General features: G+C 37.8%; 1 pseudogene; it reads right to left on the reverse strand.

Annotated features, from left to right (window-relative positions):
- LOC127641096 (transcription initiation factor TFIID subunit 1-like) overlaps window positions 1-27,974 on the reverse strand; it is a 32,213-nt pseudogene that overhangs the window by 3,942 nt on the left and 297 nt on the right.

Genomic DNA, 27,974 nt, shown 5'->3' on the forward strand with positions numbered 1-27,974 from the left:
GACATGGATCAGGGTATACAAAAATTTACCCTCACAGTAGCAAAAATATTATGGTACTACTAAACATTATGGAAGTACTATGGTACCATGTCCAAAAAAACATGGTATTTTTGTACTGCAAGTATATTTTTTTGTAAGGGGCACTTTAAAAAGTACCAAAAAGTATCATGGTACTTTTTACGTCTTTTGGACAAATACCATCTAAACACCATATTACGTGAATTTCAGTACTATATACATATATGTCTCAAAGTACCATGGTGTTACCATCTGATATCTTCACTGTACCATGGTACCACCACAGTCCTTTTTTTGTAAGGGTAGACATGGTCTCAAACATGCACACATACAGCCTTTGCGTCGTTCCTTGCGCCCCCTCTCTCTCTCATTGTCCTCTCCCATCAGCATTCGCTGAAGTTCTTTCCTCTCCTGTTCTTCTCTCTCTGCTCAGCTGAGAACTGGTCTTCTTATTCTGCAGCATGTTCTCAATGTTTTTGCCCATCTCCTCAAAATCACTGTCCTCTGCTGAACTGCTATCGGTGTCTGTGGACAACAGCTCTGTGGACTCCAACACCCTAAAACACATAATGTACTTGTGTTAATTGAGACTAAAGAGATAGTCTACCCAAAAAAGAAAATTCAGTCATTGATTACTCGCCCCTTTGTTGTTATAACACCACATGAATTTCTATTTTTCCTAAACAAAGAGACTCAGTGATGTCACACAAAATTACTATTCAGAAGTCGTGTGGTGGTGGTGTAGTGGTCTAAACCACATAACTGGTGAACTGGTAATCAGAAGATCGCTGGTTCGATCAACACAGCCACCACCATTGTGTACTTGAGCAAGGCACTTAACTCCAGGTTGCTCCGGGGGGATTGTCCCTATAATAAGTGCACTGTAAGTCACTTTGGATAAAAGCGTCTGCCAAATGCATAAATGTAAATGTAAGTCTAATAAATTTGTTCATGAGCGTTCACAAGAATAGCAGTTACACTGCACCCACTCGCGAGATGGGGTACTCCTGTTTAAACTCGCTTTGTTTATCTAAAACAGGTCCACCACAGTGATACTAAAAACGTTACACCACTGACTGTTTTTGCAGAGGTCTTGCTCTCTTTAGGCAGAGGTCTGTCTCACACACACACACTGGTTCAGAATGGAGAATAAGGCTGGGCATATAAATACATCTATTCTTGGACTAAAAACTCTGCAGACATGTTTAGTAAGTTCTGTTCTCTGGTTTATGTGTAACTTTGTTGTGTTCTGTTGTTAGTATGGCTGGGGCAGACCCGTTTTTAGATAAATAAATTTAGTATTCACCTGAATGACATTGGAATAATTTTTTTGACTTCTGAATTATACTTTTGCATTCTTCTAAAGCTTGAAGAGGTTGTCACCATAAACTGCCATTGTATGGCATCACGGAGCACAATTTTTTTTTCACAAGTACTCCCTTTGCATTTAGAAAAAAGAAAAAGTCACATTAGGCTATCACAATTATTATTCCTTTAACTATTCCTTTTAAGCAGAAGTCATCTGGAATGCAGAGAGGTGTAGGAGGCTGCAGAACCCTGCGGCATTCGCTAAAGTTCTCACTTGTTCTGCAGGTCAAATATTTTCTGGCACTCCTCTTTATAACGTTCCTGATGTTCTGCTATGGAGAACCGAGACCCACGAGCAAATTTACTCATAGGCCCCTCCCCTGAACGAGCCTGCTCTGTAGACATGGTCCTCACGACATCGATTACCTCCCAACGGGACAGTTTCTTTATCTGCATACACACATGTACATATTAGAAAGCTGGCAAAACACAATTTTAGTGAAGAAACCACAAAATTATCACCAAGAATTGTAATCATTAGGAATCACTAGCCTGCAATCAGTGACTTGGTATCTATGATTATATATTAGCACGTTAAGAGGACTTTCAGTGTCACCTCTTCCTCAGGAACTCCAAATTTGCAGAGCAGCTGTTTGGCATTTTTGAGTGACAGGCGTCTCAGATCTGCATCGGTTCCGGTAACAGTCTTTTTCTCTGGCTGGGGCTCTCGGTCATCCTGAAATAATCAGTGAAACACAGTGTGTGAAGTAAGTGTGTGTAGAATATTCTCATTTGTCTGAGACATTTTTAATTGGGCAGGAGCTGTGCCATATGTACCTTCTGCTGTGTAGGTTTATTAGGGACTTTAACATATGAGAATCCTTCTCCACAACCGGTGGGGTCTGCGACGCCTGTGACCTCCAGGAGACACTTCCCCTTCATGGCTGCAATGAATGCCCGGGTTGTGTTCCATGGAGCAGTGCGCACCTGATCATACACGTACATCAACATAAGCAAACAATCAAAGCAGACTTCCTCCAGTACAGAGACAATATGGAGATGTTCTCAATAAACTCCTTACCTCATCATCAATCTTCATCTGGAATTCTTCTTCATTTTCTTCCTCAGGTGCAAAGAACGACTTCTCACCGTACCCAGCATCCTGAGAGAAAAAACAGTGTACATTAGCTGGTGTGAATCGGTGAGAAAACATTGAAAGAGTCTGTGCATGCGTTTGTGGGCATGTGCATCTGCAACGCATGTACCTTTAGTCTCTGCTCTGCTACCTGCATACTGTAGTATGCACAGCACTGCTCAGGAGAGACCACTGCTCTGATCTCCTCTTCAGTAGGAAGCCGAAAATCAGGCTTCAGTACCCACCAGTTAGAATCCATGCCTGAAAAAGTGAACATGAGAACAGGGCAAACAAGACAGAGTTGAGTCTTGCTTGTGTGATTTTTTTTTTAATGGGATAGTTCACTCAAAAATGAAAAATCAGTCTAGGGGTCCAATTTTCATAATTTGTCTAATTATCGGAATCAGGGCCGTAACCACATTATACTTTGAGGGGGACAAGTCCCCTCCAGTAATCGGATATGGCCAGATATTTTCTTCTTTATGACTTTTATTAATTCAGAATTCTCCCAGGAGTCTTCTTTTAAAAGAGACTAAATTTAAAGGAATAGTTCACCCTTATGTTCTTTAAAATCTATATGCGGTCACTTTTTAGTGAAACATGAAAATAGCTATTTTACGCAGTGGTCCATATGAAGTGTTTTCTTAGCATTAGGATTCCTGAAGAAAATACTGTGTTAAGATTCTACTGGGAGAAAAAAAACAATGAGGGACAACGTGAAGGCAGTAAATCATTTTGTGTATTTTCTTTTTGCAAGCCAGCTGAAAATTACTGTCATGTAATTATAGACACATCAATGATGAAAATAATTTATATTTATATTTGTCTTTTCTTTTAGACAGCACAAAAAAGAATGAAAAGATGACCGAAACAGGCAAATTGCTAGCAATGCAGACACAGTGCATTTAGCGCCTTTACAATATTGAAGGACCAAAGAGGACCAACATATTTGTGACTTCAACACCCGTGGTACAGTTTAATTAAACAAATAAATAAATGTTCAAGACATGGTTATGGCCTTGATCAGAATCATCATTTTGTCTGATCTGATTGTCGATAAATTTTAAAATGTGCCCTGTTATCTCTGATGCTCTACCTACCAATTGAATGTTCTCTCTTCTTTCATCAATTGTTTGTCTATCCCTCTACTAAATGCCTCCATTTCACTGAAATAGTAAAAGTTGGGGGGATGGGGGGCACCTGAGACTCGTAGTGACGGATTAATTGACAACTGCTGTCAGACTCTATGTTATTATTATTCCTCACACGGTCGCAAGACGACATGTACATGAATCTGGCGTGGTGAGCTGGAACCTGCTTACGTCAGCTGTCACCGCTTACGTCACGAAGTACCGCAACAGCCAATAGGAAAATTCAACTGCAGTAGCCACTGTTCAACCTGAAGAGGGCAGCACTCAGACGTTTTTACACCATATATTGTAGAATTAAAACACTTTATACACAAATGTCAAAAAAATTACTTGAATCAATGACCAGTACTAATAAAGCCCCATGCTTACAGATCATTAACTAAAAAAAGTTGGTTTAGGGTTTAGTTACCCTTTAAAAACAAAAATGTTTATGGGAAGCTGGCATATGGGACATTTTTCCTGTAGTACTGGCTTCACATGGACCCTTTGCATCTGTCCACTTGTGAAGGTTGTTGGAGCTGGAATGTTGGGAGTTATTGGAGATGGGATGTTGGTGGTTGTTGAAGCGGAATGGTGGGGCTTATGGAAGGGTGCTTCTCCTTACACACATAAGTCAACACAGAGTTGGGCTTGCCAAAATCACTTTTTCATTAAACAAATAAACAAACTGGCTAACAGTTTGATTTGCAACAGGCTATCAGAAGCTAATATATGATTGTTTGTAGTGCCTTTAAGACTATAGTTAGCAACTCTAAATTCGGCTATGTTAACTTTGCTGTCCAATTCAAGACACCACAATTGTTTTTAACATTAAACAAATAAAACTTGATTCACATTCAGTACTCACACTCTGATTGTTGTCCATCTTGTATTAGTGTTAGAAATACTAGAAATACAGTCCTTGGTCATCCAATTCGCTAGGTGGAACGGTCACCAAAAAAAAACTAGGGTCCTGAAACTGCGGCCTCCTCTACTGCAGGATCAACCTACTCGTGATTCCACCGCCTCTCTGAATGGTTACTGCTTGTAGTCTGGCTCAATGTCCAGCCCACAGTTTTATTGGATTGGTTATATGTCACGAGTAAATAGCCAATCAACACAGTACTCTGTATTCATGGGAGAGAGGAAAGCAGCAAGAGAAAGGTGAATCACTGAGAGGACAAGTTGTTTTCAAAGGTTAGAATGCAGATACTGAAGTTGCAATAAACATCACAATACTCTACGCCACCGGTCACCAACTAGAGGACTATTTCTTCCAGCTGGACAGCTATAAATAACGGCAATGGTTGCACATATCACCATTTCTACACTTAAGGTTACTTTAAGGATAGCAGACCGTAACGGAGAAATACAGTGAGCAGCAATACAGATGGGTGGAAGAGATAAGGACTGATTTAACGTAGTTCTCGCCCGGATGAGTTGGTGTTTTTACATGTTATAGCTGATGATGGCATTGATAGAGGCTGCTAGCTAACCAACCTTAGGAGGTATAGCAAACTTAACGCCAACTTTGTAGCATTAAACCTGCGTTGTGAATAAACGTTGCCCTTTTTGCACTTGACAAAACGAGCTAGCCAGCAAACTACATGAAGAAACATCAATAATGCTGATTCTTGTCTGTTATCACATAACATTCAGTTAAGAACGGATTAGTTCATTATTTTTATTTATTTAAAGTTTCAGTTCAAAAGAAATGCTGCTAGGAGCTCCCTCCACTTTATTTTTGAAAAGATTAATAAATAAATACAAATTTAATTTTGATATGTTGTGTTAGAGTATTTTTCAAAAGATAATATTGAAATATTCTGTTTTGCAGAATTCATTAAACACACGTTCATAGGCATTTAAAAGGATGTTTAGTGTTAGTGTAAATTTGGACACAAAAATTAAAATTTTTACTGCAAATGTATATCGGCCCCAAATATCATTTATCGGTCTCCTTGATTACTAATAATCATTATAGGTATCAGCCCTGATAAAAAAAAATATATTAGTCGACCCCTAATTCGGTCACCATTTATTCACCCTCAAGTTGTTACAAACAAGTATGAAATTCTTCCGTAAACACAAAAGGTGTCAGTTCGAATATTAGTCTTAGACACTATCAAGGCCGGAACCATGTCTTGAACAATGGGGGGGAAACAAACAATTTTGGGGGTGTTGGGGGTGTTGTGTCATGGGTGTTGAGGTCACAAATATAATGGCACTCGGTCCTTTAAAATAGAAAAGGCGATAAAATGTTCATTTTCTGAATAAAGGCTTTAAACGTGTTAATATGTTTTTTAAATGCAACCAAAATGTGATAATTTTTGGTTTTTCATTCACACAGTACAAGACAAACACTGGGTCAGCATTGCTAGCAATTTGCCAGTTTCTGTCATCTTTTCTTTCATTTTAGTGCTGTATCAAAGAAAAGATTAATATAATTTGAATTTATTTTCATCACTGATGTGTCTGTAAAATGACACGGCATCAGCTGGTTAGCAAAAAGAAAATATACAAAATTATTTACTGTCCTCATGTTGTCCCCCACCCAATAGAATCTTAACACAATGTTTTCTTCAAGAATCCTAACAATGCTCTTTTACATACAAAAACACTTCATCCTACCACTGCTGTCAAGGTCCAAAGAGGAAAATCATAATTAAAATACCATAAAAGTAGTCCATACAACACAGAGCTGTTGTATGGCCTCTGAAAGCTTGGAACATTGTCATAAGTCATTTGGACTACTGTTATGATGTCTTTATAATGAACCTTTAATAGTACTTTATAGTATTTGTCCTTTTTGAAGCTCGACAGCTCCTACTCACCATAAACTGTTATTCTATGGAATAGAGCTGCTTACAATATCTATTTTTATGTTCCAAGAAAAAGAACAAAAAAAAAAAACAGCATATGGGTTTTGAACATATGGGTGAGTAAATGAATGAGTAAAATGTACATTTTCCATTTTTAGGTGAACTATTCCTTTGACTGGTGGCTCATTATTTAAACACAGACCTAACAAGGACATCCTCAAATAAAAAAAAGATGACTCTTATCTGTTCTAATCTTAGGGTGATAACGCTCTACTTAGTGTTTTATTGATCATTTTCATAGAAGACAATGTCAAGTGAATTTTCTAAAAAAACTCCTTAAAAAACCTGCCAGATTACCACATTCATTCTATTCCTTTACAATGTACACACATTTGCGCTTTATCTTAAGCCTGACATGCTACTCTGTTAATGTTTACACATTCACAATTATGAATGACCTCCAAATCACGTACTGAACATGACATATTTTCAAAACGGCGAATTTCGTCCAAATGGTGAATAGTTTACTTTTGGTTGGTACAACATAGTAATCATAAAACAGTGGTCAAATTTAGCATGTTTAGTTATACACATTCATCTTACATGACACTAACACTCTTAACTTGAACTGCTTGCTGATGCGTGCCACTGGAATAATCCATGAGGTTTCTGCTTAGCTTCTGAAGCTTGAGTCCCACCTTCATCGATTTGATTGGATTTCAAATGACATTGACGAACATTTTAGACTAATGAGCACGCTAAAATGTCAACTTTTTTAAAACTTTGTTATTCCTGCAACAACTTAATGACAACTAGAAGGCGGTGCATAATTGACTGCAGCAGAACAGCAACAAGGATATCAATTATTGGGGGGACAATCTGGCCAAAATCTGATTACTAATGGGGACCCCCTTGATGTATATTGTGGTTAAGGCACTGGTCACCAGTCACTTTTATTGCATCTTGTTTCCATACAATAAAAGGGCAATGTGACTAAGAGTGTCATTCTGGCTAACATCTCCTTTTGTGTTCCACAGAAGACAAAAGAAAAAAGGGTTTAGAACTAGGGCTGAAACAATTAGTCGATGTTATCGACAATGTTGACAAAAAAATTGTTGATACAAATTTCCATTGTCGAATAGTAGTTTTGATCTCATTTAACATAACATGATCACATTAAACATGAATGATGATGCACGGCAGCAGCACTGCAGCTCACGTCTGACTGAGGAGAGGAAGAATTACACAGCTCATAGTCGAGATGCACTCTAAATTTTCCAAACAACTTCAGGTGCATTATAGATTGCGAAGTACAAGGGAATTATACAAAAATACCAAATAAGTAAATACAGAAGCACACTCGTTGTGGAATAAGCAGAGCCAGAGCTCTTTAACCCTCTGGGGTCTGAGGGTGTTTTAGGCCCTGGAGAAGTTTTGACATGCCTTGACATTTGTGCTTTTTTCAGTTGCTTAAAAACAAATTAATGGCTAAAGTCTGATAACACTGTATTCTGCACAAACTGGGCTAAAGTAATATGTGAGCAACATGTGTACACATGTTTGTATTTTTGAGAAGATGAAGAACGTTTATGCATGGTTTTTGAAAAAACAAAAATTTTAAGTCATTGAAATAAGGCCATATAACACATACTAAACATTTGTCCACAAGTCTTTTGAGAACTGGATCTTGTAGCCTAGAGTTTTTGCTACAAATTTATGTGAAAACCATCCTGATCACTCATTCATACAAAACAATATAGTATCATATATAGGTCATATGCAAGGAGGCATGAGCTATAATGAATATTGATTGTAATTCACACCTGAGGAGACAAAAGACCCCTCCCCTGGACCAATCAACGAGGAATGTGACAGAAAGAGAATGAATGTGAGGAGACTAAATGATAAAAATCAAGTTTTAAGTTAAAAGAAGTAATCTGACTATACCTTTACTTTACATAAAGACTTTACTTAATTTTAGACACTACCATATAAAAGTTTTAGAAGAAGTCTCTTCTGCTCACCAAGGCTGCATTTATTTGATCCAAAATACAGTAAAACAGTGATATTGTGAACTATTTTTACAATTTAAAAGAACAGTTTTCTATTTGAATATATTGTCAAATGCATTTGTGATCAAAGCTGAATTTTCAGCATCATTACTGCAGTCTTCAGTGTCACATGATCCTTCAGAAAACATTATAAGATGGTGATTTTCTAATATGCATTTTACTCATTTAACCTGAACACATATTTGTAAGCACAAGCTTTGTTGATGATAATGAAGCAGCATAAACACTAGTTAAAATATAATCTAAACATTCATATTAATTTTATATCATATTGCATATCATATTTACAGCAGTTAATTTAAATACCTGCTTTAGCCAAAACAGCATTTAAATGTAAATAAAACTTGCTTATTAGGACATATTTCAAATGTCAATACTCTGAATCCTGGCTGCCAAGTCTGGAAACAGTCCCACTAGCAAAATATGTACATATTTATATAAAATAGGATGTCAACTAATGAAAACTAAATGACTTACTCGTCCAAAATTGTATCCTGGGCTGGATCAAGTCTCTCTTCAAAACACAAACGTTCATCGGAGTCCCACTCTTCTTCTGAGGAAAATTGTAACTCTTTGTCACTATCCATGAGTTTTCTCACTTGTGTATCGTGCTGTTTTTCAAACGTGCAGAAAAGTGAATGACTTTGTTTTTAAGGCACAGTCGGGGGCATTTACCATTTGCATTGATCGTCTCAGCACATTAGCGTATAAATGGCGCGCTCTGCTGGTGGGTGTGATCACATTAGAGATAATTCGCTGAGCCAGGTGAAACTGTACATTGCTTTGTTTCATACAGATTACATTGCAGGAGAATATTTGTTTTAAATTTGAATTATTTTATTTAAAAGTAGACATTTTAAGCTTTCTTTAGACATATGTTTCATGTTTTTGTGATAAGTATTTGCAGAGTTTCAGTTCATTTTTGTGACGCATTTCAGATATATGCTCGCAAACCCAGAGAGTGCTGACAACTCACCCTTTTTATTTTCTTTATTTTACAAAAGCACAAGATTTTGTTGTTATTGTGAGTGCACACAAATAAAAGTAGACCCTTTATAGTCTCTAATGATGTCTTCCACTTATCTGTATGCCCAAAAATGACGGAGAATTTTATGCTGTTTTTGCTGTAATGACGAAAAAAATCCAGCAGGACGCGCCGTCAACCCCAGAGGGTAAAAGGAAACACCTCGGCATTACATCTTAAATGCAGTTATATTTAATGCATTATAGCTTTATTTAAGTTCAAATAATATGGAAGCAGATCGTGTAAATAACACATTTCTGTGTGTGGTCAGCGCCTCTATGAGTTGCGTGAATGTCTCGATCTAGGGGTGAGAGATTGAAAATGGATCCGGCTGATGTACACTATGTCGCGGGGACGCTCATCACCCCCTCTCACAGAAGTATAACCAAGAGAAAAAATACACAAAATCCTTAACACAACATACGTTCTCTTAAAGCAAGTCTAAATATATTATATGTTGCTTAAGTAAATGTATCTTGTTTTAAGGAATTTTAGACAAACAATCTTGATAACAAGAGGATTTTTTTTTTTGTAGTGAATTTCTTTACTAAATTAAACTTTATAAAAAACAATTGTCCCTTTTTCTCCCAAATTGGAATACCCAATTCCCACTACTTTGTAGGTCCTAGTGGTGACAAGTCTAAGTTGCCGCCGCTTCTGAGACAGTCAATCGGTGCATCATTCAATCCAGCTCATTGTGCATGACACCATGGAGACTTCGCATGTGGAGGCTCATGCTACTCTCCGCGATCCACGCACAACTTACCACGCATCGTGACCATGAGGAGGTTACTCCATGTGACTCTACCCTCATTAGCAACCAGGCTAATTTGGTTGCTTAGGAGAACTGTCTGGATTCACTCAGCATGCCTTGGATTCGAACTTGTGACTCCAGGGGTGGTAGTCAGGGTCAATACTCGCTGAGCTACCCACCCCCCCAAAAAAATGTTTGCCTTTAATTCAATGAATGTCATTTAGTATTCTTAAAAGATGATTTGTCCACTTTTTTTGTTAGTAAGCACGTTTAATACAACCTTTTAATTCAGGGCGCAAGCTGAATAATCGGTTAAGAGCTAATAATTAATCGTGGCAATAATCATCAATATAATCTTTAGTTGCAGCCTTATTTAGAACAAGATGAAGGGAATCGTTTTTGATTAAACTCACCAGAGTTTTGAATCAATTCAGTGAAATTAACAGTTCAAACTGATTCATAAACTGAACTAACCAACTCTAGCAAAAATTGTGCAACAAAAGTTTAATTCAAATCCTTCCAGTACATTTCACCATCATAATCACTGAAAAATGCCAGTTAGTGAACTTGGAAACTTCATCTGAGGAAACTATTTTATATATATATATATATATATATATATATATATATATATATATATATATATATATAAAAAATAAATAGCATATTATATATATATTATATAAATTAGTGCTGTGAAAATGTTTTTGCCCCATCCTGATTGTGTATATCTAATACTAAATTTTTCAGAAATTTAACAAAATCTAACAAAGCAAGGGAAATCACTGTAAACACAATATACAGTTATTAAATGATAATTTTATTTATTGAAGCAAAAAAAGTTATCCAATACTAAAACTGGGCATGTATGAAAAAGTATTTGCTCCCTTGAAACTGAAACTGTGTTCATAATGGTGTTCAGCTTGACTAGACACATCCAGGCCTGATTACTGCCAGCCCTGTTCAATCAAATAAACACCTAAATAACACTTTTTCAACAGCATGAAATTGGCAAAAAGTTCTCACCCAGTAGCACACTATGCCAAGGTCAAAATAAATTCCAGAAATGATGAGGGAAAAGGTGATTGAAATCTATTTCAAAGGATCTGGGACTCCAAAGAACCACAGTGAGAGCCATTATCTCCAAATGGAGAAACTTGGCACAGTAGTGAATCTTCCCAGAAGTGGCTGACCTTCCAAAATTCCTCCAAGAGCACAGTGACGACTCATCCAGGAAGTCACAAATAAAAAATCCAAAGACAATATCCAAGGAACTGTAGGTCTCTCTCACATCAATAAAGGTGTGATTTGCCAAAACACACATTGATGATCTTCAAAGCTTTTGGGAGAATGTTCTGTAGACTGATAAGTTGAAAGTGGAACTGTTTGGAAAACAGGGGTCCCATTACATCTGGTGTAAATCAAAAAGAATTCCACAAAAATAACATCATACCTAAGGGTCAAGCATAGTGGTGATAGTGTGATGGTGAGGGGATGCTTTGCTGCTTCAGGGCCAGGGTGACTTGCAGTAATTGAGGGAAACATGAATTCTGCTCTCTACCAGAAAATCCTAAAGGAGAACATCCGGTCATCAGTCCGTGAGTTGAAGCTCAAGCACAACTTAATGCTTGATTTATGTAGCAGGACAATAATACAATGTCCACCTCTGAATGGTCCAAAAGAAGCAAAATGTAAGTTTTGGAGAGGTCTACTCAAAGTCCTGACTTGAACTTGATTGAGGTGCTGTGTGGCAGGACCTTAAACGTGCAGTTCTTGCTCGAAAATCATCCAATGTGGCTGAACTCAAACAGTTCTACAAAAAAGAGTGGGGCAAAATTACACCACAGCGTTGTGAAAGACTGATCTCCAGTTATCGGAAGCGTTTTGTTGCAGCTGTTGCTTCTAAAGGTGGTATAACGAGCTATTAAGTTTAAGGGGGCAGTTAGTTTTTCACATGGGTGATATAGGTGTTGGATAACTTTTTTGCTTCAATAGAATATATATATATATTTAAAATTTTTATTTTGTGTTTACATTTGCCTTTGTTTTATGTTATGTCTCGCTTGAAGATAAAAAAATATTTTGTACAAAACAATTTACAAAAATAGAAAACATCAGGAAGGGGGCAAATGTGTGTGTGTGTGTGTGTGTGTGTGTGTGTGTGTGTGTGTGTGTCCACATGAGAGAGAGAGAGAATTGAAGTGCACCTGTGCGTTTGAAGTCTGCACAAAGTTTGAGGCGTTTGCGGGTGCTGCTCTCAGAGTGAGAGGGAAAAGCCTTCTTTATGTCCTCCATACATATACGCCGAGGACGATCTTTACTCTTCCAGAACAGACGATATATAAACACCTACAGAGAGAGAGAGATTATTTAAATACACAAAAAGAGAGGGGGGGGGTAGACAATTTCAAACTTCTATGACTTCTGTGTTCCACAGGAACCGATCATTTTACTCCTGTCTTGTATCATCAGCACTGGTTAGCTGTCTTAGTCGGTCTCCAATAGACAAAAACTCTAACGTCCAAAGCTCTTCAAGCCCTTGCACATCTGTCTGAGCTACTCACAAATACACTGGTGCTTAATACTTTTCATTATTAACAGGCAAACATTATAACATGGGGAGAGAGAACTGGGTTCTGGTGTTACCTGTAGGAAGTCTCGAATGTATGTGTTGGCTCGTTTTGAGTTGGGTCCTGGCACCTCATAGAGAGGACACTCCTGTCCCACCACAAATATGTCTACCAATTCTCTGATGAAGTAAAAGATAAATAGGAAATCTGTCTCGGGCATCTTATGCAGGTAGATCGGAGTTCTGAACAAGTTATTTTCAAAGGCCTATGACAAACAAACATATATATATATATATATATATATATATATATATATATATATATATATATGTTTGTTTATATATATATATATACACACACACACACACACACACACACACACACACACACACACACATGTTGTGTTTCCATGTTTCATGGGGACTTTCCATAGAAATAATGGTTTTTATACTGTACAAACTTTATATTCTATCCCCTAAACCTAACCCTACCCCTAAACCTAACCCTCACAGAAAACTTTCTGCATTTTTACATTTTCAAAAAACATAATTTAGTATGATTTATAAGCTGTTTTCCTCATGGGGACCGACAAAATGTCCCCACAAGGTCAAAAATGTTGGGTTTTACTATCCTTATGGGGACATTTGGTCCCCACAAAGTGATAAATACACGCTCACACACACACACACACACACACACACACACACAAAAACACAATACATTTTAATTAAATTAATCAATAGCTAATTCATTTATAAAAAAAGAATGAAAACATGAGCTTAACACAGTATGAAAAGAGAGAAAAGTGTATGTTGTAGTAGTAACTGTCCAAATTGCAGTGTCATATTGTAAGAGTACGTGTGTGTGTTACCTGCAGCAGTTGTCCAGGGTGCAAAGATCCCAGGAATGGTGATGTATGACAGTAAACAGTCTATCCATATTTACAGTCAGGTGCTCCTGGGTCTTTACCTGGTTTCTGCAAACACAAGCATTGACAATGCCACCATTATCAGCATCTCATTAAAAAACATCACATTTACATAATTCCCAACACAATAGTAAACAATCCTTCGCAAAAGTTACAACCTCTGCTAATACCATAATTTTACCATAGTAATATTTCAGTACCTATGACTGTAATAATCATGACTGCTGTCACCATTTTCTTAGCAGAAATCATGGTTTTGATACAGTTAACCATTGTTTTATGCAGTAATACAGAAGTATCCATTTAGTAACCATAGTAATTATTCAGGGATGCAAATTCATGAGAGATGACAAAAGCCATAGCAGGTGTTCCAGATGTGTATTTGAGTTGATTTGTTTGTTGTGATTAAAGCTACACTATGTAACTTTATTTTTGTTAAAAATTAACAATGGTATTAATGAGGGAGTTAAAAAAAATAAAAATCCTTCTTCCAAATCATGCAATTACCCACTTTTTAATACACTTTGATAAACCTATAATAATGATTTATATTTTAGAGCTGTTGGGACGGATTTCATGGGAAATTGCATACATACGTCATTTGCCTGTGCATGTTCACGTCATTTCCATACACAGAGAAATTATACTTCGGTTACTGTAGCACGTGTGTGATGTGGGAGTAGCGTGAAGATGAAAGTTTGAAGCTGAGCATAGCAAATACCAAACCGTACTGAAACCGTGATTCTAAAACGCGATACAAACCGAAACGAGAGAAATTTTAACTGTTACACCCCTAGAATTTATAGTGACTCACTCTTTTGTAGTAGTTCTTGATCTTCGTCGCCATGCCGACTTGCATGAGAAGGGGAGGATGCTCCTCACTATAGTCTGCCAAAATCAGGTCTCCATCTTTTCCTGTCAGATCCTGTGCTGTACACATGAAGAACATGTCCCCTCCGCCCGAAGCCTGACGCTCCTGCTCTCGCATCTGAGAGAGATTTAAATTAAGTACATATTAGGACAAGTGTGAACTTGCATTAAATATAATTAAGTTACATATAAATTTACTCTGTCTCTGTATGTCTCTGACTAATGGTCGACAGATATGGGCTTTTTAATGGCCGATGCCGACATCCAGAGAGTAGGGTGGCCGATAAAATCTCAAAATGTTATATAGTAAATAACATACAACATATAATTGCTAAAAAAAAAAAAACTTTAACTTTGTAAAAAAAGGATCTAAAAAAAATATTGTATTTTAAAATGGTAGATAGCATTTTATTCTGATTTCTGTTTAGTCATCAAATTTTAGTAATTTATTTGCACATGAAGAAATTGTTAATATATTAGGAATAAAGAAATAACAGTGCATACAGTAGTCCAGAAACCATGGTCCACGTTAGCAAAAAAAACAAAAAACAAATCAAAGCAATTGTACATACATTGCATAGTGAAGAAGACATTTACTCATATTGCACGTGAAGTAGGGCTGCACGATTAAGACAAAAATCCTAAATGTCGATTATTGCCCTTGATATTGTAATCACGATTATTTATGAAGATTATTTGATGAAATTATGGTGACGTCACTAAGCAGGCAACCGCACTTCCGGGTTCTTTATGAACAGAAGTTTATGGGCTGCTCTGCAGTTTCTTTTAAGCATTACATACTGTAATAATGTCGGTTAATGTTACTAAAGGTTATTGTATGTATATATATGGTTCTAAGAATATATTTCTAGGTTCTTTTTGAACTATTGACAAAACCAGTTTTAATTGCAGTCAATATGCCTGTGTGTCATGTATCATGTTGATGTATTCACATCCTCACACATTTAACACCCTTCCAAAGAAAGTGGAAAAAAGTGCCATAAAAATCTAAAACTACCATCAGAAATGCAATACGTGTCTTTACTGCTTAAATTATTGGCCCACATACAGTAAACAATAATATTTTACGTATTCAATAGTCAAACTGAACAGACGACTTAGATTGAAGTTACTCAATTTAAAATCCCACATTGTGATATTGTTCACATAAGATCATCGCTAGATCATATTTGGTCTCAAATCGGTCTCAGCAGTTGCACTTCGAAAGGTAAAATCAGCCAGTTTGTGCGATTCATTAAAATTTTAATCTACTAACAGCAGTTGTATGTCAAATAGGTATTTATCTGAGCAGACGTGATAGCAAAGAAGATGGTTTGTGAAATAAGACGTTCAAGACTTTTTCTATGTCCAAAACAAGCTGACTTCAAAAACAAGCCACATTATAGCTGTTTAATACATAAATACAACTGATATTCTTTTATAATAAATTGTACACAAAAATTTAGCAATGCAACATTATTCAAACTCTCCCATTATAATTACTGAAGCTGTCACTCACTGTTTGAGCCCTGCAGCTCAGCACGAGCTCACTGACACGGAAATCAGTTATTTCAACCCTGTCTGTACATTGATTATAACTGTCGGGATCGTTTTATTTTTTTTACCTATGATATATAGAGCAGCGCGTCAAGCAACTAATTGAAAATAATTCAAAATTGCTCACCTTTGTTCTACAGCTTCTTTTCAAATGTTAGATGATGTTTCTTTAGCACTAATTTTCATGTGCCATCGCAAACAGAGATTAAACATACTGCAAGCAAGCATCTGGACGTCAGGCTATTTAAAACTTGTGCATAAGGATTGATTGTCATGACTGATTGGACTGTAGACTAACTGCATCTCTTGTTTGGACACTGTCGTTACATTGCTCAACGCACACGTCTGGGATTGGTTAGAAACTCAACGCTGCAAAAACACGTTCTAAATAGAAACCATTAATGCAACAGTAGACTTAAATTGAATAATCGTCAGTTTTCATGATTGCATAATCGTGACAGCCGTAATCGCAATCGCAATCGCGATTAGTTTTTCAATTAATTGTGCAGCCCTAACATGAAGCGCTTTTACTTTTAGTTGCACTCACACATTTGTGCGGATCCAGAACGAGCAGCAGAAATCTCCTGATATTTTAAACTGCCTGAGTCACCTGCTTGGATTGCCACAGACAGAACATCATGATTTGTGAATCAGTGGAACTTTTGATCCTAAACCTGAAGTTTTGATTCTGGCTGATATAATACATGCTTCAGAGGAAGATATTAGATGAGCACTTTACGGGAAGAACACACCGGTCTATTAATGTAGTAACATGATGGCACGTAACAACAAAACGAACCATGACTGGTCGTTTATATGTGTCATGCAAGCAGGCGATTTTCGGCACCCTCAAGAAACAAATCGGCCAAGTGGGAAAATGTATTTGCAGATCATTTAAAAAGTCAGAATATAGAATATTTATCGGCCTCAGCGATATATCAGTCGACAACTACCTCTGACATACAAAAAAACACACACATTAATGCTCAGACAATGTTAGTGCACCTTGGCCTTCTTCTTGATGTGTTTGAGGGGGGCTGGACTGGGTGCTGCCCGGGCTGGGACAGCGCTCCAAACGAGTACTTCTTCAGGGATGGCCGATGGAACAAGCGCAGTTTCATGGGTCCCATGTGAGTGGGGAAAAATGGCTGCCTCAACTCCACAGCAGGAATAGAGTGCTGAGACAAGAGGAAGAAATAAAGTGAAAGAAACAGCAATGAAGTTGGAAATCAATAATGTCAGAGTCAAACTGAATGATAAAATTCAACTGATTAATAGACCAGATAACTCAGAAACAGAAAAGTCATCTTTCAAAGACATTGAACATTCCAGGTAAAAATAAGGAGAATTAGTATCAGTCTAGTAACAAACTGTAAGCCATCAGTAAAGCTCTTTCTTCTCTCATTCATTCTATAACATCAAAGATGTTTGTGTAGTCGGTGTTCCATTGCCCTACCTGGATGATGTTTCCTCCAAAGCTTCCCCTGAGCCCCTGCTGTTTGGGGTAGTAGAACTCATCATTGGATAGATTCCAGGGATCTTTCATTTCTGGCTGGGAAATATTCTATGGTAGAGAGAGAGAAACAGTTCAAACACATCACAAATTTTTTCTTGCATCCTTTTTCCACATCCACAATACTACTTTCCTCAAGCCACATTGTTTCTCTCTCTGTTCCTCACCTGTTGAGGCTCATCTTTGATGACGCCAGTCTTTCCATGTAGAATACAACTTTTTTTCAGTGCCGTCTCTTTCTTGTTTTCTTTGGAGGGGGGAATGAGAGGCTCTTTCCTCTTTTTCATCTGAGATCTCTGTAGATGTAGATCAATGTCAAAAGATAAAATCCATATACACTAACATTTATTGCCATGAATGGGGAATGAGAGTCTTTTCCAGTCAGATCATGACAACACAGTTATAATATTTAAGAGTTCCTTAATATTAGAAACTCTATTGTATTTCTCCAGGGACATTGAGGGTCTGGATGTTCAACAACTGAATATGTAAAAGGTTACAAATTAAAAACTATATCGAGTATGATGTTTTCATCATTGGGGTCAAGGGTGAGAATGGGAGGAGAAGGGAGGCAGTCCATGCACTGATCATCCCAGACTATGTGGTCTTCCCAACGACCATAAACAAGCTCCTCATTAGCAATCGGGAATATGGAGAACCACTGGGTGTCATCCTCATGAGCAACTGATGGAACACAGACAAATAAATATGGACAGACAAATAAACCTAACACTGCAGTCAAAGCCTATACAGGAACAGCTGCTTGGCTTGAATAGTTCAATTTATTGATCATTTTACAGTAACAAATTTTAAAGTTACAGTACAGTGATATAACGGTCTTAAAATATGCACAGTCTCGGCATCAATTCTGTCCCCTAAAGCAGTGACTCCCAACCAGATGTACATGTACCCCAAGGGGGTAAGTAGGCAGGTTCCTGGGGGTATGCAAAACATGAATGTTGAACCAAACAAATTCACATGTATGGCTTAAAGTAAAAATAATAAAATTAGGGATTGGAAAAAGTACAGATTTTCAATTTAATCACAATCTTCATTTGAACAATCCAAATATCTATCTTTTACTAAATGCAAAGTTAGGCACAGAGATCTTTCGACTGCGTGTTGATAGTAAAAGTTTGGTTTGACTCCTGTGTAAGAAAAGAGTGGATATGCTTCAAATAATACACACAGCATCAAATCTTTAACCCTGACCTCAGAAAAGTGGACAATGGTCAGTACCTTGATGATCAAGGCTGTGTTTGTCTCTCTTGGAGCCTGTTATGGATGGAGTTTTGGCCAGAGGGGGAGGGGTCGGGGGCACCAGTTGAGAATTACTGCGACTTAGACCTAGAAACCACAAAAACATTTCACAGACACAGACCAGAAAACTATCAGGACAACCTAAATAAGGAAATCTGAAGGTACTAACAATACAATACTAAGTCCTAAGTATTTATGCATCCACCACACATACCTGTATGTGTGTCATTTGTAATTAGTGCATTTGAAGTAGACCTCGACAGTTAGTGGATTTTACCGATAAATGTGGTGGTGGAAAAGTCCCAAAACAGATTAATCGGCTGATAGTTTTTCAAATTCATTTATAGAAACAAGTATAAGATTTATATAAATATGATCACATTACTCCTATGTTAATGTCACCACACTGGCTGCCAGTCCAATTTAGAATTGATTATAAAATGATTTTTGTCTACAAATCATTGAACAACAAAGCGCAAATATATATCTCTGATTTACTGCATCCACACATTCCACCTCAATCGCTTAGATCTGGGGACCAGGGACTTCTATCTGTTCCCAGATCTAGACTGAAGCAAAGAGGCGATCAAGCATTTGCCATTGCTGGGTCAAAGCTCTTGAACAGCCTGCCTGTACACATCAGAACTGCTCCATCTCTTTCTGTTTTTAAAACTAGTCTTAAAGCATATTTCTTCTCACTGGCTTTTAATTCACAGTGAATCCATGTTGGATATGCTGACCTCTGAGTTATTCTTGTTTTTCCTGTGTTCACTTTTATATGTCTGTTTTTTTTTTACCCTGTATATGTATTGTACAGCACTATGCTCAACCTTTGTTGTTTTTTTTAATGTGCATTATAAATAAACTTTGACTTTCCTTACTATGACTGTGTTAATTTGAAGTATAGGGAAATGTATGCCCATGCAAAACTGTGTTGTGCTGCAACAGCTAATCGATAAAACGATAATAATTAATAATGAAAATCAACAACAAATTTCATTATCGATAAGTTGGATATGTGCATGGAGGAGCTTTGTCAGTAAAGTCAGTTTACGGCAGTGAAAAATGCGTTTGCATGATAACTCATTTATGATGAAAAATGACAGACTATTTGAAGCGGAAAAAACACAACCCAAGTTGTCCAGAGCATGAGAGCAATTTATAAAAGTCTCAAACAAGACCATAAAACATAAGTTTAATGTGGACCGGTTGCTGCATCAGGTGCGTTGACAGAGTGCTTGAGCTGTTTGATGTGCTACAGAGTTGTTTCTCTCCAGTGCATAACTTACATTTTCTCTCCACTGCATTTTTAGTCCAACACCAACTCTATGGATTTTTTGCACTTAAATGAACAGTATTTCAGAAAGTTTTATAATCAAAGGAAAGTGTTCTTTCACACTTTATCATTTCAGTTTAAAAACAACAACACACATTTTAATAAAACACAGGAAATACTGGTGGTTTTTTTTTTATCCGACTAATCAAATAAATAATAGATTATCAAAATAATTGTAAGTTGCAGCCCTAGTCGATTAGGTGTATAAATATGCATTTTCTAACCACGTGATGCACTGAGCATTAACATGTGTGACCTTGCATGTTTTCTGTTGCATTATGTCATTGACCTCTCACCCTGCTGAGCATTGTAAGCATTGGCATTACGGGTCATGCTAGTAGGCAGCCAACCGGCCAGACTGGCACGCTGGGTCTTCGTGCCCTTGTGTTTCACCTCCTCTCCATTCCAGATGATGTCATCCTCCCACTGCAGCTGGGTCACCATTAAAAACAACTCATCCTGCATTGGAGGGACCTCCTCCCCCTGCTAACACACATACACAAATTCATGTTAATTGAGTGGTTTGTGACAATTACAATTTACATGAACTTTCACTTCATTAAAATCTAAATCAATCCTAAATATATCAATGGAAAATGTTTCAATGAAGTATAAAGTACTATATAAAAACACAGAGGGCACCAGACCTCAGAATGAGCATCTTGGTGTGATGCCTGCTCGATGACTGGCGCAGATGCTGGTGCATTTGCAGTAGTTTTTGATGCTGTGTCAGTACTGTCCTGCTGTTGGTCATCTCTGAGTTTAAATCCATAATGGAAGCCACTGGTACACCAAGCATGTCGTACCAAAGCTGTGCTGGGCCGTAACGCCACTCTGCCACCTTTGGCCTCACCTCGGACACTTTGTCACCCTCACCAGATACCTGCATGAATTTAGACTCCACTGGAGCCATCATGGTGATCTAGAGAGAAACAATCACATACAATAGTGTTTTTTCACTTTCCATCACTTCATTTTTTGCTATGGCAGAGTAGTCATGAAAGGTTTTATCTGGTCTGGATTACCTCATCTTCAGACAAACATTGCTCTGGTGGTGGAGGACGGGCATACTCATAGTCCCAGGCTGATTTTTTCTTAGCATCTCCCTCAGGTGGATGAATCAATTCATTGTCACCTGGGGCCTTGTCTACCTGTGGCTCTCTCTGCTTTCGTTTCCGTTTCCTACGAGCGCTTCGCCACACAGACGGCATGTTCTTACCAGGACCAAACAACCGCAAGAACCGCAACACCTAGTAGATCACAAACATTTTATATCTTCATGAGACACTGGAGGTAAAATTGGAGTACCGATTTTTAAAAGAATATTTCAGCTATTCACCACTCGGTTCTCCCGATGGCCAGTCCGCCCCTGATCGGCCCCAAAGTGCGTCGGCCCACAGGGAAAATGCCCGGTATGCCAGATTACCAGTCCAGCCCTGCCTCCCATCTACCGGTGATGCTTGATTCGACTTCCCTCGTCTACTACCTGCGCAGATCAACAGCGCAACTGGGTTGTATGTTGCCAGGTTGAGGTCACAAATAGGTTGATATTTGTGTGATGTGTCGATTGTGTGAGTAGGATGCGTTTCATACAAGATCTGGCAACTGGACAACCTTGGAATAATATATTGATGTGATTATTCATATAACAAGGTTTGGGTCATACAAATTACAGGAGTTTCCCAGGAGAAATAACAAAAATCGGAAGATGGTGAAATACGGGAGACTCTGGGAAAAACGGGGAGTGATGCCAGGTATGCATTCTGCTGTGGAAATGACTTTCACATTCAGCCCCTACTGATCAGGGTGGGTCAAATGTGGAGATTGATCCAAAAAAGGATTTAAATATTGATCCGTTTCTCACCCTCACCAATCATATCAGTTAGAAGACATGGACTGAACCTCTGGAGTGATATGGACTACTTTATTCTGACTTTATTTGCTCTTTGGAACTTCTGAGTTCTGGTGACCATTCACTTGCATTGTGAGGACCTACAGAGCTGAGGTATTCTTCTAAAAAATGTAATTTGTGTTCTGCAGAAGAAAGAAAGTCACATACACATCTGGGATGGCATTAGGATGAGTAAATCATGAGAGAAATTTCATTTTTGACTGAACAATCCCTTTAATACTGAGAGATGTAAGCAGAAGCATGTCTCAGTCACCTTTCCAGGTCTGAACTCAGGAAAAAGTTCTGTGACTCCAGGCAGGTCTTTAGCCGCATCTTTCTGCATAATGCCCGCAAGAGGGAGGGTGAGACACGTCTGTCTCCTGTCCTCCTGTCCCTGAACCCCAGGGCGGTCGATCACTCTCACTCTCACTGTCTGATGAACTACTGAAGTCAACCTTATCTCCCGCAGATGACGGAGGATGCCATACTCCACATCACCCACTAGAGAGAAAATGCAGAAAAATGGAAGAAATCAGAATAGGGAACAAGCAAAAATAGACAGGTGAGGAAAAAGGATATAATATAAAATCAGCCCAAAGCATCCCACAAACAAAATCCCTCTATATGATGATAACAAATGTTGATTATTCTCAGACTAATTTATCCTCAAAAGAATGACATCAACTGAACATTCTCTTTTACCAGAGCTGTTCTGAGTGGGTGTATCCTCTTTCTTGGCAGGGATTGGCTGGCTAGGAGGAGGGGGTGGAGGCATGAGTTTGGCATCAACGTCCTCACAATCAGCATCATAGTCAACCTCTTCATCTGCACACCAATACACACACATCAGTAAGCAAGGTGTGTGTGTGTGTGTAAGTCAGAATTTTCAGTTCTGTATCATTTGCTGTTCTTACCTGCTCTCCGTGCTGGCTGCAGGCTGCCCATGGCCTGTCTGTATTTACGGGTTTCATCCTCAGCAACTTCACTGATATCAGAGTAATCAACAGCATCTTCAGTGCTCCTTACCCATCCTACATTCGCACACATAAATACTAAACATGTTATAACTTCCAAAATCTGAGCCTTTGTTTATTCTTCAGGATGAACATTCAGGGCTTGATCAAGGGGTGGAGAATACTGTTCCTAAAATAACTTGTTACTGAACATGTCAGAAACACAGACATCTGTGTTTCTGACATGCAGAAACACAGACATCTGTGTTTCTGCATCAATGTTGCTCTGGTCTGGCTCCTGGTCAGCTGTGTCCTCCTCACTGGCTGTGATCTCTGTAATGAGTGAACCCAAACCCAGAGAGCCCAGACCATCCAGGTGCTTCTTTGACTCCTGGTGCATGCACACACACACGCATGCACGCACGCAGAGAGACAGACAGACAGGAGAGAGAGAGAGAGAGAGAGAGAGAGAGAGAGAGAGAGAGAGAGAGAGAGAGAGAGAGAGAGAGAGAGTATTGACAACAGGGATGGGCAACTAGTCGTCTAACAACCAAATAGTTAATTACTTTACCCCTTAAGCACTGTTCATCATTAAATCACGTTACAGTTGTTCCTGGTCAAAAGTGACCGGAAAAAATAAACGTGTAATTTTTTTAATTGTTATAAAAGAAATGTAACAACTCTAAATTAAATCACATAAAAGCACAAAAGTTGTGCATTTTGTGTTGGTTTTTGGGTATTTAGACCCAATTATAATTTTTTAAACATTAATAGTTTTGCAGCAGTACTTTTAAGGGAATGAATCATGATACTTAAGGATTTTAATATACTGACACAGGGTTCTCACTCCAGGACATTTATACAAAATCCTGCAGCGCAATCCGAAACAACACTAGAGAAATTTTAGTCGAATCCAGTGCTGCAAAACAGAACATCACAGATGTGAGATATGGCTTTAAAACACTGTTATAACTATTATTATTTAACTACAGTAGTAAAATATTGTTGTCTTTTCCCCATTTCAAGCATCCATTTAAGTCAAGCTTTTATCTTGGCATTTCTGTATGTTTCTGAAGGTAGTTTCTCACATCCTGATAAGCAGTTTACAATATAGCCTAGTACAGGGCTAGTCAACTGGCGGCCCATGGGTCAAATACGGCCCACCAATCATCTTTGTCTGGCCCTCCGACTGATTTTTTATCAAATAGTTTGGCCATCTGAAATACCAGAGCATTCGCGATCCTCAGCAATCAATGGTGAGTTTACCCAGAGATGGGTCACTCCTATTTTAATGAATGGGTGAAATTGGAACACCCAACCAAGAATCTCTAGCACTCAACGGTCAATGGATGTTGAAAGGAAGTCCCACCTTACAGGTAAAAGAGCCAATAACCTTTCAGATACAAACACTACCTGTCAATCATCTCGATTGACATGAACGTTCATGTTCATTGGTTATACAAGCCAGAAAAGTGTATTTTAAGGGTAATCTGAGGTAAAGAAGATCAGTTTAAGATACCTGCCTTGTCAGATTCTACTGCTGATTTGAAAAGAGTTATTTGATCGTAATCTTGACCGTTTTTGAGATTTCGGTGTTACCCCATTCAAGTAGATAGGAGCTGCACGGGCAAGACTGGAAATAGCCTCCCAGGGGTGTTCCAAAGATGGCCGACAGTGGCCTTACTTGCTAGAAAGACTTTGGTTTAACAGCGCTCATTGGCACATGCAACCACATTCAGCCATCATCAGTTGTCCAGACCTGAGCACATGTTTATGCTTTTCTGCCGATAGTTTAGTTACACTGCTTTGCTAAACATGGATAGCACCACGCAGGTGAGAATTTGATTGCGTCTTTTTCAATCAAATGTATTTATATAAATTACTTAGTTGTGTGGAGTGCGGTCAAATCTACAGATGTAAAAAATTATCACCGCAGTTGTTAAAGAAATGTTGTCATCACAGAGGCACATCAAAGAGAAATCGATTATGAAAATTGAACATTCAACAAAAATGTGCTGAAAGTTTGCTTTTATTCACTATTCTTGAAGTGTCAAACAGGCGTATCTCATCAGTTGAGGGTCGGTAGTTCTAGTAAAAACAGTGATACGTGAAACTGAATCTGCAAATATCTTGATTATATTTTGTTCTATACAGCTGTGAGTCAGCCCTCTCAATCACAAACAGAATAAACACAGTGTTTTCTTCTTTTGCCCTTGATTATCTGCACAAAATTCTTGCTCCTGGACTGGCTAATTTTATTCACTGAATAGGATGATACTTTATAGGGAAAATGGATTAAAATTAAATTTAAATGCATTGTTAAGTAAACATGACATTTCTATATGACCATTGCTTTCATTTTTGGGTTGATATTGTGAAGGCTTTAGCAGAACTAAATGTATCTCCTTGGATTTCATAATGTGTAAACAATAGCACTAAAATTATTATTATTTCAAATTAAAGTTGATAAAAATATTATTTGTTTGTCAAGATTAAAAGACATGGTTATTTTTCAGCCAGATTGTATGAAGGAATTTATGGCCAGAAATTATAATTCAATATAAATTATACCCTGTGACTATTTTAATATGAATAAATGCACAGTATTACAGGTGTTTTTGAAGTAGCTACTTACTTGTAATGAAAGAGCTAGCTAAGATAAATACTGAAAAACAAATTAGCCCCCTCAAAGTTTTAATCTGGATAATCTGGCCCCCGCAAGAAAGTAGCTGAAGAGCCCTGAGCTAGAATGATAATTAAACACAAAACAAGCTTTGATTTAGCTAAATAAATATAATTGCTTTCTGTGCTATGTGCTTCAGAGTGTTCTGCTCTCTGTCATCTACTATACACACACAGCATGCATGATGATCATGATGAGGTGTTGTCAGTGTATGAGATTCACACATAATTTTGAAGGGTGCAGTACATTTCATGTATTGATTAAATCACAGAATTCTGCAGTTTAATAATCACACTAATATCACGATTTTAATTTGATTAATAATGCATTCAAACATTCATTTTATTCTCAAATATGTCAAATTCAGTGACATTCCATGTTTCATATGTCATTTTTATGACTGGATCCTGTCCGTGTTTTTCACATCGTGGAAATAATTGCACCCTACATGTGGCAACCACATAATAAGTGGACTCAGATCGTTGAATTTATTAAAATTTATTCACCGTGCACCAACCTTGGGGTGTGAACTTTTTAAATCCGCAGTCCGACCATCATAATTTTCTACAGTTTACAGCTCAGATATTTTTGTAGTAAACACAACAGCAATGTTGGAACGAAAAGATATATATTTTGCATCTCAATATCTAAACTATTTCCTTGGAGCAAAGCAGAGATGACAACAGATAATCAGATAATGTATGTGACAGGGCTTCATTCTTTTAAGTCATCCTTTATGTTGTTTCACAATGCACAGCAGTGAGCAGTGACAAAACTATAAAAAATAAAATATATTTGACTATTCCGAGTCCCAATCGTTACTATGTTTTTGTACATGTAAAAAAAAAAACCTGTTAGCAACACGGTCACAAAATTTTAATTATACTAAAATATATTCCAAGGCAATCAATTATTTTCCAGGACATCTAGGTATTTTTAAAACTTTCCATGACTTTTCCATGACTGGAAAACTGCACTAAAAACAGGTTTTCCAGGATGCATGGGAACCCTGTGACAGCGTGTTGTGCTTTAGCATGCATTTAGGCAGACAGCAAGATAAACTCTAAGATCTTGCATCTCTAAATTCAACCTCTTTAAAGCACCATCACTACAGCCATCCTAGCATCACTTGTGTAACAAATTCTAACTCCTCAACAAAAAATATCACTAACAGTACTGTCTGATTTAGAAAAATAAAATGTTTCCACTGCAATGGTGTTGTTATTATGTGTATTCTGTAGGCCTCCATATTTTCCCAAGGACTATGATAATTCTGTGCAATAAAAGTTTATAAATATCCTTTCTGTTTTTGAACACAAAAATGCATCCTATGTGAATGCCCCTAAAAATGACAGCCTAGTTCACCAAAAAAATGAAAATGTCCTTAACATTTATACACATATATTATGTTGTTCCAAACCACATATGACTTTATTCTGTGGAACAAAAATTGAGACATTAGGCAGGATATTAGTCTCTTCTCCTCACAATTAAGTTGAACGATGAATGAGGTCATCATTCTGTGTTCCATGAAAAAAGAAAATAATGCAGGTTGGAAACAATGTAAATGTGGGTACATTATACACATTCCTGTGTGAACAATACCTTTAAGCAGCATGTCTGATTGGGGTCTGGTGGACCCCTCTCCATCACACTCTCTTACCGTATCCAGCACGCTGTCATCCTCCAGCTGACCGTTCTCATTGATGTTGCCAAACAGAAACCCTGTCAAGTGGAAGGGGCGGTCGTGGTCCTCATCGCTGTCAGAGTCTGACATTCTAAACACACACAAAGAAAATATATCAGCATCCATTAACGCTCCAATCATGAATCAATCCAGATTGTGCATCACTGAGCCACTTGTCAGATCTGCTAGTAAGGAATTCATTTAGCACACACAGCAACTTACTGTGCAACATTTATTTAAAAAATCGTCCTGGATCTCGAACCTCCAGCCTTTCAGTGTTCAGCCAAAACCTTTCACCTCTACACCACACCAACAACAACCTCCACAGACGTATACCCACCAGCTGGACAATAAATCAGGATGAATGTAACATATAGGCGGTGTAAACCCTCCAAATAATTAGAGGGAAATGAGTAACTAAACAATGTCACAGACAGTAGTACATCACTACAGCACAGTAACC

The sequence above is a fragment of the Xyrauchen texanus genome, chromosome 4 (genome assembly GCF_025860055.1).
Source record: "Xyrauchen texanus isolate HMW12.3.18 chromosome 4, RBS_HiC_50CHRs, whole genome shotgun sequence".
Lineage (NCBI taxonomy): Eukaryota > Metazoa > Chordata > Actinopteri > Cypriniformes > Catostomidae > Xyrauchen > Xyrauchen texanus.